Source organism: Zea mays, chromosome 4 (assembly GCF_902167145.1).
Source record: "Zea mays cultivar B73 chromosome 4, Zm-B73-REFERENCE-NAM-5.0, whole genome shotgun sequence".
Taxonomy (NCBI): Eukaryota; Viridiplantae; Streptophyta; class Magnoliopsida; order Poales; family Poaceae; genus Zea; species Zea mays.
This window is the reverse complement of record NC_050099.1, coordinates 112,443,946-112,463,354: the sequence shown is the minus strand read 5'-3', so window position 1 is coordinate 112,463,354 and position 19,409 is coordinate 112,443,946. Positions and strand designations below refer to the sequence as shown.

At 43.2% G+C, this 19,409-nt stretch overlaps 1 long non-coding RNA gene across 1 annotated transcript; it reads right to left on the bottom strand.

Moving 5' to 3' along the window:
• Window positions 1-2,112: 2,112 nt before the first annotated feature.
• Window positions 2,113-5,591, bottom strand: LOC118476934 (uncharacterized). The gene is made up of 2 exons (XR_004857792.1): window positions 4,809-5,591; window positions 2,113-3,540 (listed from the first exon to the last, which is right to left on the bottom strand). It is a non-coding gene; the product is annotated as an uncharacterized lncRNA (long non-coding RNA).
• Between the last annotated feature and the right edge of the window lie 13,818 nt (window positions 5,592-19,409).

Here is a 19,409-nt window from a genome sequence, read left to right as displayed (position 1 = left end):
AAACCTCCTGGATTCCAAAATATCAAGGCCCAAATTTGGATCCAAATACTGAAATTCAGCCTCTGAACTCTACTAAGTCTGAAATCCAGAAACTCTGTTAGCTCTACTTTGAACCAGTTTTTCTCCATGTTCCAAATAGCTTTAGGGCTAGGTGACTCAACCGAACTTATACTCCTCATGTGGCCCTATAACTTTGTTATAATGACCATCTTCTAAATGGTTTTAGATCAGAAGTTACAAGGGTTCAAATTTGAATAATTTATATTATTTTCAGCAATTCCAAAATGAACCCAAAACTGAATTTTTGTACTTAACTCCAAAATCTTCCACACAACTTGGGAATATCCAAATAAGAAAGTTATTCACTTTTCCAAGTTCTACAACTTTGGTACTTTTACTTTTGCCCAATTCTCTCCAGATTTTGAATTCCACTTTTGGGAAAAAAATTAGGGTTTCAAATGTGACTGCTTCTCATCTAGTGATTTACCAACTCAATCCATACTCCTAAAGATGAGTGACTCCTTAATCTCAAATCCAACTCTAGTATATGAAGCTCATGTCCAAAGTGTCCTTGGTTTAGGAGTTGTTTTGTTTATCCACAATTCCAAGCAAGGTTTCCAAATCTCACTTAAGTTTTTTTTAAGGTCAATCCAGTTCATCAATTAATTCTTCCACTTAACATACCTCCGAAATCATAGTTTCTCTCGATTCTAAGTCTTGCCTTTAGCACTCGAAGACTCCAATTTGCTACTTGCTCAAGAGATGACCTACTCTTGTCTAGCTTAAGCCAAGTCATTAAACTAAACTCTAAACCCACACACAACATCACACTTTTGAAAAAGTTTAACCTAGTGAATGCATTCTAGGTATATCAAACAAGATAATGCAAGTTCTTATGATGACATGTCAGCATTTTAGTTATCGTAACACCAGGGGTGTTACAGCCTTCTCCTCTAAAAAGAAATCTCGTCCCGAGATTTAAAACTCTAGGTTAGGTAATGGAAAAGGAAACACGTCACCAGTTTCTTTCCCCATTACTCCTACAAGACAGGGGGTGTACCCTTGTTGGTTCACATAAAAAACAACTACATAAAACCTAGGGCTTAGAAGAAACTAAGAACTCATGAAAATGTTTTTCTAAATACTCCTCCAATTCCCATATGGTTTATCTTCCGGGTGTTGGTTCCACTTTATCTAGTAAAACTTGATAGCTTTTCTTCGAGTGACCCGATCCTTTAGATCCAACACCTTTATGGGATATTCCAAGTAGGTTAAATCTGGTCCAAGGTTAACATCTGAAATCTCAATAACATGCTCGGGGACTCGAAGACATTTCTTTAACTGGGACACGTAGAACATGTTGTGCACTGTTGAAAAATTCTTTGGCAACTGTACCTTATAAACTACAGGTCCACCAAATGAACTGAGTCTCAAGGCTTCACGAATAGGAAAAGGTAGTATAGAAAAGCAAAGATAGATAGCATGAGTAGGATGGATGAAACTTGTACTAAGCTACTACATAGAGGGTTTAACTTAAAATTGTATGTCATGATGCATGCTCGTCCTATTCGTCCTTGCAACTCTTGCCAATATATAGTGGCTATCACGTTCTATGGCGGTGGCATACCTACTCACTCCGGAGTTAACTAGTCGTAATTTCCTAGAGTTTAGTTAGTGTACCTGCAGAAAATTCCATTACAGTTGTGGGTTAGTGGTTAGCATCCTAAACTAATCCACCTTATAGTTCTTAACTTAACTATATGCTATTTGCACTTCGACTATCAGGATTTGATCATATTCTTAAATTTTTCTAAAATAGTTTGGACTCAAAATCCTTTTGAAGTATATCAAAGGATTACTTTAATATCCATGCTAATGGGGGATCGCTCCGATACCAATCTGTGGCAGCCCTCCCAAGTTATCGGGCCCACATGCACAAATCCTTGCCTTGATGGCCTCAGATGGCTATGCACGTGTACCAGGTAACTTAACAAGGCTATCACGAGTTCAACAACTTAAATTCATCATCCCAAGGATCTCCCACCATACATGCATATTACAGTAATCACATTCGATACATACATACTTCGGAGATAAGAGCGGAAGACTTTATAAACATTCTTTACCTTTTCAAAACTCAAGTTTTACATGTTTCGAAAGAGTAATATTTATTACAAGTCCTGATATACTCAAAGTGCATACCTTATTACAAAAGCAGGAAGGTAGAAACCCTCCAAAGCTTATACATAAGCCTAACTAATCTTCCTCCAGAACTGGAAACGCCCTCCAGCCTCAGGAACACCTAGAGTACTCCTCATCACCTACAACAACATGGGTTCGAAAACCCTGAGTACGGAGTGTACTTTCGCAAGTCTTACCCGACTAAGGAAAAATGACTCTCAATGATATGCTGGTTAAATAGGAATCAAGGAAAAGGCTTTAGCAAGAATCAACTTAGATACTTTTGCAGAAATAGCTTACTAAAGTGAGTCCTTACTTTCAACATTTTAACGCCAGATTAAATATTAATAGACTCTGGTTGCATCTAGTCTAATTTCACCATCTCATCAATACAACATCATTTTTATTCATAATGTTCACATCCTGACTTAGGTTGCAGGGCAGCGATCAAGTCTCCACTCTCCGGGGATATAACGGCGATCCGAATCGATTTGCTCAGCTGAGGATCTCTAACCACACGACATATGTAGCACTTAACCCTTGCATATGTCAACCATTCCCACAGATCCTCCACAACGTGAACCGGTCCGCGCTACCCGGGAGCACAGTACTCCTCCATCCAGCCTCCAGCCAGGAGGGTACACGCTACTCCCACCATCTCCCACGCCCAGTGCGCGGTTGTCTTTTCACGTATGGAATAGCCGGGTTCAAGCTTACCCTGTCCCATATCCAAGGCATGTGGCCAGTTAAGATAGTCCTTGATCATACAGGCCTACATACGCATCCAATCCTTAATTGACCTGGGTGGAGCATCACCTGTTCCTAGCCCAAGTCTCGATTTAAGTACTTCCATCCTTAGGATTGTTTTGTGTTCCTTAGGATGAGAAGAGCATTACAGGGAACTTTGCAGTAAGATCCCACCATGCTCCCAATGAAAATATTCTTGCAGGTAGAAGCGATCCTTCCTCAGGACAACCCCTGAGCTAGGCATTATTGCAAAAGACAACTTCTATCCACAAGATCTAAGCATGGCTAAGCATTTTTGTAAACAATATTTGATACTTCCAAAGAAGTATCTATAACAGGAATGGATATCAAGGTAGTCAATGCATCAAATAGTTTTCAAGCAACTCCTATAACTTAATGCACATTTCACTAGACTTAAAGTGTATAAAAGTCTTTTAAAAATACAAGAAAAGGGGTAAATGCACCGGGGCTTGCCTTATTGCAGTGAAGAGGTACTCTATCCCTCTATTAAACCTCAGTTAGATGGCTCCTCCACTTGATCAGCAGCCACTGGAGTAGATTCCTCTTCAGTCACCACTTCAGCTTGAATATTCACTCCTTCTAGTAGGAGTTCTATATGAAATAACATGATCATGGATGTTTATGCTTATGCAACTTGAAAAGAAAATACTAAGAAGCATCGCAAGACTTACACCTCTCTAAAGGTGTACACAAAAGCTAACAAAACCTTAAGAGAGCTAAATACTCTAATATCACAGCTCAATTTACCAACCAAACTAGAAAAGCTTGCCTCCATAACCAACCAAGTACTTCATTTATGCATTAAGCAAGGATCCACACTGCATGTACTACAAGTTATAGTGTCCAAGAATCAGCTACAATTCACTGAACCTGTTTTCGTTTCTCTGAATTCATCTTCTAGTGCTCCATTCCTCTCCCTCTGTTCAGTGCTTTGTAACTCACAAATTCCCTCAACTACAAACCCAACTCATTTACTCAAAGTTATTCTCTAGACATAGCTCTACCAACTTGGTATAGAAATCACAGGTTGAAAATATTTAGAGCAAGAGTTATGGCAATCCAAAGTAAAGCAAAACACTGAAAATTCAGTTTCTAATTTCTGAAACAGCACAATACTGAGTCAGATAGAGGGTTTTGCAGCAGGCTATTCTCTAAATTCCATACAGTACCAAGCCCACTCTTTGCACAAAACTTGTTCATCTATATCTGGTCTCTCATTTTGCTACAGACTCTTAACCCAAATCCCTTTGGATTTATTACCACAAGGCCCCAAAGTTGGGTAAAAACACACATATTCAGACTTAAATATTATTCTAAGTCTGAATCCCAACACCTGACAGTCCATCTTTTGGCCACTTTTACTCCCAAATTTATGTGGAACCAGGTCCATCTCACTTTAGCAAACTTGTTCACTTTACTATGGTCTACAACTTTTCTATGGAACCTTTAATCTAAAACCCCATGAATCAGTCACAAATGAATTCTAAACTAGGCATACTGCTGTAATTCAGTTCACAGAACTGAATAAAAAAATTCAGTTGTGTCCAGCCTAACAGTCCAACTTTAGCCAACCTTTTCTCCAACTTTTACACAACAAAAGACCAAGCTCACATTACCAAAGTTATTCCTTAGATATAGCTCTACTACTTTGGTATAGCACCCCTAGGTTGAAAACATTCAGAACAATTTTTTTAGGAAGCACCAAAGTGGAGCTCAACATACTAGAACCTAGTTTCAGCCTTCTGCACTAAGTCTCCGATCCAAAAATCCAACAGCCTATTTTTTGAGCGAACTTTACACCTAGTTCCCAGCAACAGACAGTGGTAGAGTACAAGTAGTAAATGGTGAGCTTCACTGACCTTTGCCGAGCATGGAACAAGTAGTACACGGCCAAGAATACTTGTGGGAAACCTTATCCACGGGGAGGTGAGAAACGGTTGGGTTTGGTCACCACAGGCAAGAGGTTGGCATTCAGCTCTAGAGTAAAACAAACTTGGTGGCTGAAAGAGAGGATGCACACCAGCAAGAATACCAGGACTCCAACACCTTTGTAGTGGACTGGGACTACAGCTCGAGAACAAGGGAGAAAAGCTTTTCTGAACTCAGTCGTGGAACACACTGAATAAATAGGCAGGGGGAGGGGTCACTGAGCGCATCCAGTCCATGGGGAGAAGGGGGCAAACCTGGGCTAGGGAGGGGGTTATACCAGCAGTACATAAGGACTGCACACTCAAGCAGTGAACTTTGGCTAGAATTTGAGGGCAAGGAAGAAATCTTCACTCAATACGGCAGCCCAAGGTACTAAATATAGGGGCAGGTGCAGTGGAGCTCATCCACGCTTGATGAAGGAGGATTCCTAGAGTGCTAGCACACCAAAGGTTCAAAAACGTGGCATACAAGCACTACACCTCGTTGGCTCAGCTCCCACACATAAATATCACTTTGTCCAAATCTGTAGGTAGTAGACAAAATAGATAAGATTTCTACTGCCCACTGCCCCCCATGCAGTCCAAATTAGATATTTTAGTGGGGAGTGAGACCTATAGGACCTTCAACTATTCACTACAACCTTATCTTCATTTCTACACGCTAGTGCAGCCAGCAGGGATAAAAAGATCTTCAGATATTTTTGGAGTACACTGAACTGCTGCTGTTTGACTGAGTTCACAACTTCACCTTTTTATTTTTCCCAGCTCCAAGCAACAATAGGGGAACCGACCTTAAGGAACCTTGTTGACCAACTAACCCACTATCAATCTTCCATACAGACTTAAGCCTTATAATCCTTAGATCAGATACTAAACAGCTCCAAAGTCAGGAGAAAAATACTGAACCAAATCCACAGTGACTTATTCAGGTTTGCATTCCCATGCCTGATAGACATAGTTCGAACACCTTTTTCTCTCTATTCCAAACAAGGATAGCTCAAGCATTCCTGAACAGATTTGTTCCCCAACCATGGCTCTTCAGGTTTACTATAAAAATCCAGGACCCAAAATATGTAGATCACAAGTTATGTGGCTCTGAAGTTGGCCACACATCACTAAAACACAGTTTCAGTCCTCTGAATTTACTGAATCAGCCAACACTGCCCCCTTGCACATTTCATTATTTAGCTGCATTGATCACCCAATTTCTTTTAGTAACAGACCACTATCCCTTCACAAAAGTTATTCTCCATGGATATCTCTACCTATTTTGAATATAAACTCATGGCTGAAATCATATAGAACAAGGGTTGTGGTGATCCAAAATTTAGTAAAAACACTGAAAATTCAGTTTCAGAGGTCTGAAACAGCTCTGCACCCAATCTGACAGGGAGTTTTGTAACACTATTATCTCCAAATTACACACAGTAACAAGACCAATTATTTGCATAAACTTGTTCACCTTACTGTGATCTTCAAATTTTATATATAAAATTTAGCCCAAAACCAAATGGATTAGCCACAAATGAGCCCCAAACTCAGTACCTTTTACTGGATTTTAGTTTCAGTGAACTGAACAAAATTTCAGTCAAAGCAACCTGGCAGTCCATTTTGGAACTAACTTCTCTCCCAAATTTGTGTAGCACCAACCCAGCATTGCTTAAATAAGTTTGTTCTCCTAGATCTGGTCTTCCATTTTTCTATAAAGTTCTTTGTCCAAAACTAACAGGATTTTGCACAATAGAGCTCTAAACTTGGTACCATTCACTGATGTTCAGATTTTCAGCTCTGAAAAAACTAAGTCAACAGCAATATGATAATCCATCTTTGGGGAAGTTTTTCTCCACATTTTATATAGGATCATGTCAAATACACTTAAATAAAGTTGTTCACCAACATGTGTTATTCAATCCCTTTATGGACCCCTCAGTCTAAATCCTTAGGGATTAGTCACAAACAAGCTCCCAAAACTGCTATCAAACTCTGAATTCAGTTCCAGTTACTGTTTTCAGTCTGAAAATTCAGAAATCTGTCAATCAATCTTTGGACTATCTTTTCTACCAGTAGCATATAGTTTTGGGGCTATATCACTTAATAAGAAATGTCCTCCTATCATTGATCTACAAGGTTGATATAGTGTTCATTAACCAAAACCTCCTGGATTCCAAAATATCAAGGCCCAAATTTGGATCCAAATACTGAAATTCAGCCTCTGAACTCTACTAAGTCTGAAATCCAGAAACTCTGTTAGCTCTACTTTGAACCAGTTTTTCTCCATGTTCCAAATAGCTTTAGGGCTAGGTGACTCAACCGAACTTATACTCCTCATGTGGCCCTATAACTTTGTTATAATGACCATCTTCTAAATGGTTTTAGATCAGAAGTTACAAGGGTTCAAATTTGAATAATTTATATTATTTTCAGCAATTCCAAAATGAACCCAAAACTGAATTTTTGTACTTAACTCCAAAATCTTCCACACAACTTGGGAATATCCAAATAAGAAAGTTATTCACTTTTCCAAGCTCTACAACATTGGTACTTTTACTTTTGCCCAATTCTCTCCAGATTTTGAATTCCACTTTTGGGGAAAAATTTAGGGTTTCAAATGTGACTGCTTCTCATCTAGTGATTTACCAACTCAATCCATACTCCTAAAAGATGAGTGACTCCTTAATCTCAAATCCAACTCTAGTATATGAAGCTCATGTCCAAAGTGTCCTTGGTTTAGGAGTTGTTTTGTTTATCCACAATTCCAAGCAAGGTTTCCAAATCTCACGTAAGTTTTTTTTAAGGTCAATCCAGTTCATCAATTAATTCTTCCACTTAACATACCTCTGAAATCATAGTTTCTCTCGGTTCTAAGTCTTGCCTTTAGCACTCGAAGACTCCAATTTGCTACTTGCTCAAGAGATGACCTACTCTTGTCTAGCTTAAGCCAAGTCATTAAACTAAACTCTAAACCCACACACAACATCACACTTTTGAAAAAGTTTAACCTAGTGAATGCATTCTAGGTATATCAAACAAGATAATGCAAGTGCTTATGATGACATGTCAGCATTTTAGTTATCGTAACACCAGGGGTGTTACAGACAGTCAGACTGAAAGAACCAATCAAATCCTTGAAGATATGTTGAGAGCCTTTGCGCTGCAAGATCAGTCCGGATGGGACAGGAGATTACCTTATGCAGAATTCTCTTATAACAACAGTTACCAGGCCAGCTTGAAGATGTCACCATTTCAAGCACTTTGTGGAAGGAGTTGTAGAACTCCATTGCAATGGGATCTGCCTAGAGAAAAGCAAGTGTTTGGGCCAGACATTTTGCTCGAAGCTGAAGAAAACATCAAGATGGTTCGAGAGAATCTAAAGATAGCGCAATCAAGGCAACGAAGTTATGCAGACACAAGAAGGAGAGAGCTGAGTTTCGAAGTCGGAGATTTTGTCTACCTGAAGGTATCGCCTATCAGAGGAGTCAGAAGATTCAGAGTCAAAGGCAAGCTAGCACCCCGATATGTTGGTCCTTTTCAGATTCTCGCAAAGAGTGGAGAAGTGGTCTATCAGCTTAGTCTGCCAGAAGGCTTGTCAGCGGTGCATGATGTCTTTCATGTGTCTCAGTTGAAGAAGTGTCTGCGTGTGCCAGAAGAGCAGTTGCCAGTTCTAGAAGTCTAAGAAGATTTGACCTACATAGAGAGGCAAGTGCAGATTCTTCAGACTGCAGATAGGGTCACCCGAAGGAAGTCAGATGGGGTCACCACTCTGAGGAAGAAGCAACCTAGGAGCGTGAAGATGATCTGATGCCCAAGTATCCTGAACTCTTTGCTGGCCAACCTTGAATCTCGAGGGTGAGATTCTTTTAAGGGAGAAAGGTTTGTAATGCCCTGAATTTGGGGGTAGAACTTTTTCTTCTTTAATACTCACCAAATTCAGGCATTACTCTCTTTTCTCTTCCTGTTTCTCTCCTTCCCAGTTTCAAAGCAGTATAGCGACTGGTGTCCGTATTGCGTGTAAACAAAAACCTAAGTTGTCATGGGTGTTGCATCATGCCGAAGCATATTTCTTTTGTCTGATGTCGTGTTTAATCACGTATTCGCCTCGTCTCATATCGGATTTCGATTCACAATTGGATTTCGATCAGTGGTTGTGCGTGCCGTTGGATTTTGACCCGCGACGCGACCCAGCCCGACCTAGCCCGGCCCGGCCCTGGCCGTGCGCCCCAACCGCCCCCGCCTCCCCCCATGTGTCCCCCTTCTCTCTCTTTCCCTGATTCAATTTTTTCTCGCGCAGCAACTCCCTCTCTTCCACCTCTCTCTCTTCCCCCTTGTGCCCTACATGATTTGGTGATGGTTATCGCCGGATTTGGATTCCCGAGGTGAGCCCTCCCTCTCTCTCTCCCCCCTTTCTTCTCCCCCGCGCGGTGCCCCCTGCTCCCCTCGGCGCGCCCCTGCGTGGCCCCCTGCTCGGCCCCTGGCAGCGCCCCGCCTGGCCCCCCGCGCGGCCCCCCTGCTCGCCCCCCGCGTGGCCCCCTGGCCGGCCCTAGCGGCGGCCCCCTGCTGGACCTCCGGCGGCGGCGCCCCGCTCGCTCCCCACCCCGTGTGCCCCCCCCCCCCCCCCCCCCCCCGCTCAGCCCCCCGGCGCGGCTCCCCTGCTCGCCCCCCCCCCCCCCCCCCCCCGCGGCCCCCTTCTCGGCCCCGGCGGGGCGGCCCCCCGGCGCGCCCCCCTGCTCGCCCCCCCCCACGGCGCCTGCCCTGCCCCCGGCACGCGAAGCGCGTTCCCACGCGAGTAGCCCCACGCGCCCGGTGGTTAATTTTTGGTTTTAACTAATTTTAAATTTTGTTTAATTAACGTGCTGCGTCGCACAACAAACTAGTTTAATTTCAATTTAATTAGTTTTAAATTTAGTTTAATTAACGTGTTGCGTCGCGTGCTTCGTCGCGAGGCGAATTAGTCTAAATTCAGATTTTATTAGTGTGCTGTGTCGCACGCTTCGTCGCGCAGCGGTTCATCTTGTATTATTTAATGAGTAGCGTCACGCAAAGTTTCGTTTTAAATTCAGTTTAGATGACGTATGTCGTCGTGCGCTTCGTCGTGCGACGTTTGACGTTATTTTCATAATAATTCAAGTGCCTCGTGGTGCGCTCCGTCGCGCGACGAGCCGTTTCATTCTCAATTCAGTCTAGTTGTTGTGTCACGCGTTTCGCCGCGCGACAATCCTTTTTAAATTTACTTTGGTCTATTTATAATGATTAAACACGGAACATGATTTTATCCTATGCATAATGCGATGACCAAATTAATACCATTATGTTTAGACGAGTACTTTGATTTATAATCGCGTAACGTGATCGCTCTTCGACCGTAGCCTCGACCGTTACTCTCTCTTTCTCGCTTAGTCGTAGGTGTGAGCCCTGCACCAAGCGTCTGTTTATTTATGATATTTTATTGCATGGTGTACTGTTCTTTTGTATTAAATTTGTGGAATATATGTTTGAACTCGTATAGATAACGGTCAGTTGGTGGAGTCCGAAGGAGTTGCAGGTGAAGACCCTGAGCAGCAGCTGGTTGATGAAGGCAAGTGTCCCTTGACCCATCTATGTCCTACTCATTCTTATAATTCACTCCCCGCATTTACATGATTTATACCTAAGGATTGACTAGCTTTTGGTTTATCTTGTCCTTGTTTACCTATTTTGGTTGGGTTATTTTGGTTTAGCTATATGCTAGTGCTTCACATTAATCAATGAACATGATGAGATTATCTATGATACATTGTTTTCCCTTTTGATTATGATGATATACTTGTGGCATTTAAGGGGACTCGAGCTGTTTCTCGAGTGCCTCTCCGTAAGGACTGGTTCGTTGGATGACCGCCCGGGAAAACAGTGCAACCACGAGGGTGGAATGGGACGCCCTTAGCTGAATAATTAGAGGAATTGGTGTGTAGTTCGCTTCGCTGTTGTGCCATCAATGGGGCTTGGTGTATGCGGCTCGCTCTGCCAAGGGTGGTTTGCCCCTTGGGGATGAGTGCAGTACATTTAGGAAACCTAACGGGCAGCTACAGCCTCAGTGAATCTTTGTAAAGGCTACATAGTGAAACCCTGCCTGTTCACCTTGGTAGTGTTTAAGGGTTTGATCAACCCGAGGCAAAATGGAATCACGGCTTGTGGGTAAAGTGCGCAACCTCTGCAGAGTGTTATGAAACTGATATATAAGCCGTGCTCGCGGTTATGAGCGGCCAAGGGAGCTCCATTGATTAGAGATACTTTGATCAGAGATGGTTGCTTTATAGGTGGTGACGAGGATGATGGTTATGATTATGCTTATGGTAATGGTAAGTGGTAGTCTTTCCATCTGGAAAGGGTACCTTGGGTTAACAACTTGGGTTAATGCTAAAACCTGGCTTTCTACTAGTAATAATAACCTGACCAACTAAAAGCAACTGCTTGACTTAACCCCACATAAAGCTAGTCCACTACAGCCAAACGGGACAATTTCTAAGTATGTTGATATGTACTCACCCTTTCTTTACACACCAAACTGCCCCACAGGTTGTCCATGTTGCAACCACTGCTCAGGAGAAGATGAAGTCGTGGATGAGGACTTCCAGGAGTTCCAAGAGTACGATGAGTTCTAGGCGTGGGTTAGCGGCAAACCCCCAGTCGGCTGCCTGTGAAGGTCGTGTGTATCTACGTTTCTTTTTCGCACTTTGATAACTGTAAATGACTATGTGGATGTATCGGACATCATGATGTAATCAACTATTACTATCTTTTATGTTATTATTTGAGCACTGTGTGTTGATGTCCAGTTATGTAACTGTTGTGTACGTGAATTGTTGATCCTGGCATGTATATGGTTCGCATTCGGTTTGCCTTCTAAAACCAGGTGTGACAGAATTCCTCACCGGAATTGCCCTGACCCGCCTGGAGTTCTCCCTCCACCGTTCTCCCCTCTCTGACCCCGGTCTTGTGGCTACAACCCCACCAGCGAGTTCGCCGAGTCTTCCTCTTCAGTTTTGGCCAACCCCGGCGACCCGAAACCGCCGTAGCACGCACCCGCCCCAACTCCGGCGACCTCACCACTGCGAGAAGGAGCGGCGCCGCTCACAGCAGTTAAACCCTCCCGGTGTTTATCTCCATCGTCTGATCCCGATCGCACGGCCGAGATTGCGGGATACCGCTTCGTGCCCGCGCGCCTTGTGTCCGGACCCATCGGCCAGTCGCCTGTGCCCCTGGCACCGGCCCGACCAGTCAGTCTGCCTCCCCGCCCTCGGTCGCTGATTGCCCTGGCCCACTGGACAGTGCGAGCCCGTGCCCGTGTTTGCGCGCTCGCTGCGGATCTGTTTTCAACCGTTGATCTCAGATCCGACGGTCGAGAAAGCCCGATACCCCTTCGCGTGGTGATTTTGTTAAAGAGACCCTCAGTTTAGTTGGAATCAACCCGCTGTCCCTGGTTTTCGCGCATAGGCCCCTGTGATCTTGCAGATTAAACCCTAGGCTTTTAAATAATTACAGAATTAGTCTGTATTTACCTTATCCTTGTTTACCTTTTGGATTATCATGGTTAGCTTTATGCTATTGCTTTAACTTAATCAATGAACATGATGTGATTATTTATGATACGATGATGTTATCCCGATGATGGTATTGTGATACTCTAGGGGGCTCAGGCCATTTTCCTGAGTACTTCTCTGTAAGGACCTGTTCCTGGAGTGACCACCCGAGATAACAGTGCAACCATGAGGGTGGAATGGGGCGCCCTTAGCTGATTAATTAGAGGAACCTGGGGTGTAGTTAGCTTTGACTGAGGGCCGTCAATGGGGGCCGGGGCGTAGTGCTCGCTCTGCCAAGGGGGGGGGGGGGTGCAGATGTTCATTCGATTTGTTTTGCTAGTCACCCACCTTGGGGAGGTGTGCTGCGTTTGTACGACTTGCGAAACCTAACGAGCAGCTATGCACTAGTGGAGTATTTGTAAAAGCTACGTAGTGAAACCTTGCCGACTCACCTTGGTAGTGTTTGAGGGTTTGATCGACCCGAGGCAAAAAGGGACCACGACTCGTGGGTAAAGTGTGCGACCTCTTTAGAGTGTTAGAAACTGGTATATCAGCCAAGCTCACGGTTAATAACAACCTTGGGATCCTCTTTTATTAGAAGAACTCTGATTACTTTATGATGATAGTTAAGAATGTTGGTTATAATTCTGATCTCTGGTATTTCCTCTTGGAGGGAGTACTTTTGGGTAATAACTGGGTTTATTACTAAAACTTGGCTCTACTAATAGTAATAAATGTTGGACCAACTAAAAGCAAATGCTTAACCTCAACCCCACATACAGCTAGTCCACTTTAGCCAAACAGGACATTTGCTGAGTATGTTAATGTGTACTCACCGTTGCTTTACAAACCATCCCCTCCCTAGGTTGTCCCCACTGTACTCAGTGCTCAGGAGGTGATGTTGGCAACATGGAGGACATTAAGGAGTTCCAGGACTACGATGAGTTCTAGTTTTTCTTAGTGACAAACCCTGAGTCAGCTGCCTGTGTAGGCTTATCTTGTAACACCCCTGGTGTTATTGGCACTAAAACTTAAGCATAACATCATGTGCATTGACATCTCATGTTGTTTGTTACACCTAGAATGCATTCATTAGGTAAAAATTTCAAAAGAAGTTGTGATGTGGTGACTTGAAGAGTGTTTAACCTTAGGGTAGGGTACTTAACCCTGGATTTAGGGCCTATGGATGAAGGTGAAGCCAAGACAAGTAATATCTCAAAATTCATTGGAGGTCTTCATAAGAGATCAAGAGTGATGGGTTTGAGTGGCACAAAAACCCTAAAGTACTCAAAACCCTAAAAACAAACCCTAGAAAACCCTAATTGGAATCTTAGGGGGGTAAATGCAAATTCTATGCACTTTTGGACCAAAGTGCAAATGTCAAAGTGATAAAAGACCACAAACCAAGTAACTTTCACATTGGAGAATTTTCAAGTTGAATGATGAAATTTGGACTTATTTGCAAAAGGGTCACATGAGCACTATGTGACCAACTCTAAAAATCAGTGAAGTTGAGTCAACTTGGGACCTCTATATCTTTAAATTTATAAGAATTTTGCCCTAGGTCAACACATCAAAATTATAGAGCTATGATAGGAGTACAACTTTGCTTAAGTGACTGAGCTTTGATGTTATACAAAAATTGGAGTAAAATGGACTCAAAGTCTGGCTGTCAGTCGCCACTGAGAATTGAACTATGGCCACTAGTGAAATTGGAAGAACTTGGAGATCAAATTGTGAGGGATTGAGTGGGTAACTGAGTAAGGTCTTTATAACAAACTTGTAGCTGGTTCTTTGAACGACAATATTGATGCAGACAAGTGAGCGAGTTGTTACATGAAAAATAGAAAACAAAGCTCTCCAAATCGTGTTGTCAGAATGTCTAATGAAGATCACCAGGGTACAGTGACCATAAAGATCTTCGTTGCCGTGAGCTCGGCGCCGGTGATCTGCCGCCACAATTTGATGAGGACATCAACACCAACACGAGTACATCTACACTAGCAGCACCTTCTCCAGCCCAGGCACCATCTTTTCCAGTTCAGGCGCCACCCCTTCCACCTAGGCCAGTGACTCGGGCCCGTGCAAGAGAATTGAACTTCATCATGCTGTTAAAGAACGAAGGCCCAGAAGACTAGAAGATGGCCCAACAGGAAGGCCAGGATGGGGCGCCTAGGGAAGTCATGAACAATAATTGCGATATTGTAGTGCGCCGTGAATAGTAACCGCGATACTGTAGCGCGTCGTGAACAGTAACCGCGGTACTGTAGTGCCGGCCCTACTGTTCACGCCTTTCCTCCCCTAGGGCTGCGTCTTCTCTATTTAGTTAGAGTCCTGTTTCATTTAGAACTCGAGTTTTGTTTTACGTTAGCTTTAGCTACTCTCGAACACGCGCAAATCAGCGCTGTCTTCGTGTATTCAGAACTCCACCCTCGAGTAATAGATTAGATTGCTCGCATCTTTTTCTTGCTCGTTCTTCGATTGCGCATAGGAAACGATCTCTGTGATCAGGCCGATCTCGCATCAGCAAGGTCGGTAACCACAGGGAGTTGGTTCAGCGATTGCATTGGCGCCTCGGGGTTGCTCGTCGTAGTCGGATCGCAAGGGTCATCTTCCGCAAAATCGGAATTATCTCTACTCGCCGAAAGATCGGGCACCTAAGCTATATCAAGTGGTATCAGATTTCCAGGTTTATCGGTGAGTTTATCGAGTGTTTTTTCTCCTACAGTCCACAAAACCACATAAAAATTCAGGTTAGACCTTATCCCAGCACCCTTTTGAGCCTCGCACCTTCTTTCAATAATCTGCATTGTTGAATTTGTGTGCTTTCGCATCATTTGTTGCTGGTCGCATTGTGTTTTTTCACACCATCTTTCTTCCACCATTCAAACCCTAGCGCGCCGCCACCATCTCCCGTTTGATCACGCCACAAACCGAGTCAACACCGCTTCCTTATTTTTCTCCTTCGGTTACGTCAAAAAAACAGAAACAAAAAAAAAGAAAAGAAAAAAAAGAAATCAAAAGAGAAAGGATAGAACCAGAGAACAAACAAAAAAAAAGAAAGAAACTTGTTGACTCATCTCGGTCGTTTTAAACATTACTTGAGGTACCTTCCTTAAATCGGGCATAACTTTTCGCTCGGCCTGTTTGGTTTCGATAAAATTGTCAAAAAATTCAGGAAAATAAAGAAAAAAATTCGTCAAAGTTCTTGCACGCTTTTCAGAGAACTAGCTCTTTTTCTGTAGACCACATCTGATCTCTGTTTTAGGTGAAACTTGGTGTAGCTCCTCTTTTGTTGCTTTTTGTGCTAAGAAAAATATCAAAAAATCATACAAAAAAGAAAAACAAAATCACCTGTGATTCCTACTATTGCCTTTTTGGCCTCGCTAGTACAATATTTACGGTACTGCCATTCTGCTAGTTCCATCCGTCCTTTGCACTTGTGGCCAGCAATATAGTTTCATGTTTTGCACTATAATTCAACTTTGCATTATTGTTTGATCGTGCTAATCCTTGACTTGAGTGCAGCCTACCTAGAACTCCACATATTTCTACGACGAGCAGGTTTCTGTTTCTCCAGGCAATCGCTCATCCAATCTTTCATCGGTTCCACCTGTTGGTTGCAGTTCACCACTGTGGCTTGGTTAGAACGGATAAGAACTTGATAACAACATTCCATTGAGCGAATTGTCACCACCATTCCCCTGTTGTCGTCGGTTTTTCTCCTTTTTGGTGTTTTGGTGTTTGCGCTAACTATGGCAGGAGCACACGACACGGTCGATGTCCAGTTGCAGGAAGTAAGGGGACAAGTTGATGGACTTGCTGCTGACATTAGGACGATGCATGAACGGCTTGATTCAACGGTCACTTCGACGACCACGCGTTTCAACCAGCTTGACCTTGCTCAAACGGCGACTCGCACCACACTCGACACCATCCTGGCACGCCTTGATGCGTTGACCACAAAGATGGAGCAGGACTACGACGGTGACACTGAGCAGGACGATGGAGATCGCCGTGATCTTGCACGCCGTGTGGTTCGTCATCCTCCTAATGACTCATTTGCTAAGATTAAATTTAAAATTCCATCTTTTAATGGTAAATATGATCCTGCTGCATATCTTGATTGGGAATTGGAGGTAGAACAAAAATTTTCATGCCATGATATTCCTGCTAATAGCCATGTGAAGGCTGCTATTAGTGAATTTACTAATTTTGCTTTAATTTGGTGGCGTGAGTATAAAATAAAACATCCCACTGCCATTCCAACCACTTGGGATCATTTGAAAGCTACGATGCGACATCAATTTGTGCCTTCATATTATGCTCGTGATTTGCTTAATAAACTGCAGCGTTTTTCAGCAAGGTTCTCAATCTGTTGAGGACTTTTTCCAGGAGTTACAAAAAGGTATGATTCGTTGTGGGATATTGGAGGAAAACGACGCTGCTATGGCACGTTTCTGTGGTGGTTTAAACCGAGAAATCCAGGATATACTTGATTATAAGGAATATTATGATATGACTACTTTATTTGAATATGCTTGCAAAGCTGAACGTGAAGTGCAGTGACGCCGCTGGAAGCCATATTCTAACCCTTTTGCAGGGCGAAGCTCGACATCCACCTCAGCACTAGTTCCCCCTGCGCCATCCACGTCCACCACTACTCCGCGCAAGAAGACGACCAAACCAGCCGACACTGCCCCATCCACAGGCGCAGCTCCCTCCCTAGGCCGTACACAGGATATTCAGTGTCATCGTTGTAGAGGATTTGGCCATGTGATTCGGGACTGTCCAAACAAGTGCACTTTGCTCATTCGTGACGATGGTGAGTACTCTTCCGCTAGTGATTCTGAAGAAACTGAACGTGCACTACTTGTCACTGACCATGCAGCTCAGGTGGAGGTACATGTCAATCCGGGTGACGCTGATAGGTATGAAAGTCTTGTTGTGCAGCGTGTTCTTTAGTACACAGGTCACTTTGCCCGAGAAGAATCAGCGACACACTCTGTTCCATACAAAGGGTGTTGTGCAGGAGCGGTCAATTCGCATCATTATCGACAGCGGTAGTTGCAACAATTTGGCGAGTACCATGCTGGTCGAAAAGTTGTCGTTACCCACACGTAAGCATCCAAACCCATATCACATTCAATGGCTTAATGATGGTGGTAAAATAAAAATCACACGTTCCGTGCGTGTTCCTTTCTCCATGGTGCTTATTCTGATTTTGTTGATTGTGATGTTATTCCCATGGAAGCATGCTCTTTGTTACTTGGTCGACCTTGGCAATATGATACTGATACCTTGCATCATGGTCGTTCGAATCATTATTCTTTCATGTTTAAGGGTCAGAAAATAATTATACGTCCAATGACACCTGAACAAATTGTTAAAGATGATCTTTCCCGAGCTGCTACAACTGCTAAACAACTTGATCCATCACCCTCTGTTCCTTCTGAAATCAAGTTGAATGCTCCTGTTTACTTGCTACACGTGCTGATTTTGATGATCTACACGGTGCTCATTTGCCATGCTATGCACTTGTATGCTCTAGTGTCCTCATTTCACTTGATGATGCACCATCTTTGGCTATTCCCCCTGCGGTTGCTAACCTTTTGCAGGAGTACGCTGATGTCTTTCCCAAAGACTTACCACCAGGTCTCCCACCGCTTCGTGGCATTGAGCACCAGATCGACCTCATCCCTGGCACACAGCTTCCGAACCGCGCACCATACTGTACAAATCCGGATGAGACGAAGGAGATTCAGCGCCAGGTACAGACGTTGCTTGACAAGGGTTACATTCGTGAGTCTCTTAGCCCTTGCTCTGTTCCTGTGTTACTTGTTCCCAAGAAAGATGGGTCATGGCGTATGTGTGTAGACTGTCGTGCTATTAATAACATCACCATTCGTTATCGATATCTTGTACCACGCCTTGATGATATGCTAGATGAGCTTAGTGGTGCCATTATTTTCACTAAGATTGATTTGCATAGTGGTTACCACCAGATTAGAATGAAACTAGGTGATGAATGGAAAACGGCTTTTAAAACTAAATTTGGTTTATATGAATGGTTGGTTATGCCGTTTGGATTGACTAATGCTCCCATCACTTTTATGCGAGTGATGAATGAAGTTATGAGGCCCTTCATAGGCTTGTTTGTGGTTGTTTATTTTGATGATATCCTTATTTACAGCAAGGGAAGAGCATTTGGAACATTTAAGTGCTGTTTTTGATGCATTGTGTGCTGCCCAGTTATTTGCTAACATGGAAAAATGCATCTTTTGCACACGACATGTCTCGTTTCTTGGTTATGTTGTTACTCCACAGGGCATTGAGGTGGATAGCAGCAAGATTGCTGCCATTCGTGAGTGGCCTACACCGACGACGGTCACACAAATTTGGAGCTTTCTTGGACTTGCCGGTTTCTACCGCAGATTTGTTCGTGATTTTAGCTCCATTGCAGCGCCTCTACATGAGCTTACAAAGAAAGATGTGCCATTTGCTTGGAGTGATTCATAGGAGGTAGCGTTCAGCACCTTGAAAGATAAGTTAACCCAAGCTCCCCTCTTGCAATTGCCTGATTTTAATAAAGTATTTGAGCTTGAATGCGATGCTAGCGGTATTGGGCTAGGTGCTGTTTTGTTACAAGAAGGAAAACCAGTTGCTTATTTTAGTGAAAAATTAAGTGGTGCTAGTCTGAAATATTCTACTTATGATAAGGAGCTTTACGCTTTAGTGCGCACTTTGCATACATGGCAGCACTATCTTTGGCATCGTGTGTTCATAATTCATTCTGATCATGAGGCTTTAAAACATATTCGTACCCAAACAAATTTGAACCGTCGTCATGCTAAATGGGTCGAATTCATTGAGTCCTTTCCTTACATTATTAAACACAAGAACAGGAAGGACAATGTTATTGTTGATGCTTTGTCTCGTCGCTATACCATGTTGTCACAGTTAGATTTTAAAATCTTTG